Source organism: Wolffia australiana, chromosome 6 (genome assembly GCF_029677425.1).
Source record: "Wolffia australiana isolate 7733 chromosome 6, ASM2967742v1".
Classification (NCBI taxonomy): Eukaryota; Viridiplantae; Streptophyta; class Magnoliopsida; order Alismatales; family Araceae; genus Wolffia; species Wolffia australiana.
In genome coordinates, this window is record NC_135840.1 from 6,344,616 (window position 1) to 6,346,738 (window position 2,123).

The 2,123-nt window shown below is 43.9% G+C and overlaps 1 pseudogene; it reads left to right on the forward strand.

Moving 5' to 3' along the window:
• Window positions 1–1,314, forward strand: LOC144705038 (18S ribosomal RNA; annotated as a pseudogene).
• The last annotated feature ends 809 nt before the right edge of the window (window positions 1,315–2,123 follow it).

Consider the following 2,123-nt stretch of genomic DNA (forward strand, 5'->3'; position numbering starts at 1 on the left):
GTATAGTTCAATCCTGCTTAGATTGAACTCTAGCACCATGCTTAACACGTGCCGGTTGGGGAGAAGTTATGTTTCTAATAGCAAACGAGTGAGTAATGTATAAGGACATGTCCTTGGGAGGGGACGGTTGCTAATACCCTGTAGGCTAAAGAGCAAGATAAGGAATCTGCCAAAAGAGGGAATTTCATCTGATTATCGAACGGGTGAGGTGATAGCTTACCAAGGCAATGATCAGCCACAAAAGGACTAAGACAAAGCCCTTACTCCTATGGGAGTCAATAGTGGGGAATTCTACAGAACGGGCAAAAGCATAACCAACCAATGTAGCATGGAGATAGAAGGCCCACATGTCCTAAACTTCTTTCACTAGATAAGAAGCAATGATAGTATTTGAGGAAGTATTGGGTAACTCTATGCCGGTCGTGGTTGTAAGATAGAGGATGTAAGCATAGTCTGAAATGATTGGGGGTAAAGTGCCTACATGTGGTTTTTGAAGTCTGCTATCAAATCCCAATGCTCAACCTTGGACATGAGATGTAAACTATCATGGTGGAGTATGATGGTTCAGAGTAGTGAAGTGCATATATATATCCGAAAGAACACTAGTGGAAAAAGCACTTTGTTGGGCCTACATATCATTGACAGTCCAAACCTTGGGGGAGAGAATGGGATCAGATGCCCCACTTGTCTTAGCCATAAATGCTGGATACTAGCATTGGGTGTACCTAACCATGCAATACTATAGCTAACCCATCGAGTATCTTGCATCCGATACATTTGCAATAATGAAACCCCAAGGAATTTTTGGGGCCCCACAAAATGGATGGAGCATTAGGCTTAATTTGGTGAAATTAAAGAACCTTACCAGGGCTGGACATGCTGCGGAGCCTCTTGAAAGAGGGGTGCATTTGGGGAATGTAGACACTAGCTGTGCATGACTGTTGTCAGCGCATGATGTAAGGTATTGGATTAAGTCCAACAATATGTGCAACCCTCATGTTTAGTTCCCACCATTGTGGAACCTAGTTGAGGATGATGTCAAGTCATCATGCCCTTTATACCCTAGGTGATATGCGTATAAATATCGCTCGGACAAAGGGTTGCAATCCAGTGAGTGTGAGCTAACTCCAATAACTATCCTCACTTCAGCTTATAGGCGACAACTTCCTCCAAGAAGTTGGAATCAGTAGTAATCATTGGTAAGCCATACAAAAATTAAATTCTTACTTGGGCCTTGTACATACCGCCTGTCACAAAATCGGAGGCCGCCATGCCTGAAGTTGTCACCTTAACTACTAAGGGGTTATGTCATAATGAATTGAAGGTCTAGTGATTTTAGTTGAGTCATTGATGAACTCGATTTTTTTGGTTTAATTAGATCGTTGATGTGATTCGAGTTTCATGCAATAAAATTTATATTACCTCACTTAACATAGTCCTTGAGTAAGGGTTGAACCTCAGGGAGTTTAGGTATTGAGATTATTTTATTTCAATTTTGATGAGAGAGAAATATCTTTGATTATAAGAATATGATTTTAGGTGAGAGATAGAGAATTGCAAAAGTTGAGAAGATTACAGAGAATATGGAGATGGTGATGGCGGACGTCGTCAGTGACTAAGTCCGGTCGGCACCAAGTATGATGACTCGGTACCGATAATAGGTAGTGGTATTGAACGTCGATGGTGTCGTCGTCCGACGAATAAACCCTAATTGGGTAGATGTAACTATGATGCAAATGCGTCCTACGTGTCGTACATGCAGGCTCCGACTCGAGGGAGGCGCTGAGCTCCGTGCTTGGACGGGGTTGTCGGTTGACGGCAACGGTGGCCTCTTGAACCTCGTCAGAGGGATGAAGATGTCTACGACCGAACGGAATCAATCTATAAGGCTCACATGTAACAGACGGACTCGACCGTATTGGTAAGACGCTCAATTTGTTGTAGGTTCTCTCAATTGTTCCTCTCTCACCTACCTAGCCCACGCGCGGTGGAGTCAAGAAGAAATTATACTGCAAGAGAGAATTAAATGAGCGACGAGAGAGGATGGCGTACCTCGTCGGCGCGTGGCTCGTGGTGCAGGATTCATCGACAGTCGGCGACCATCAAAGCGGGTGTGGCAGGGA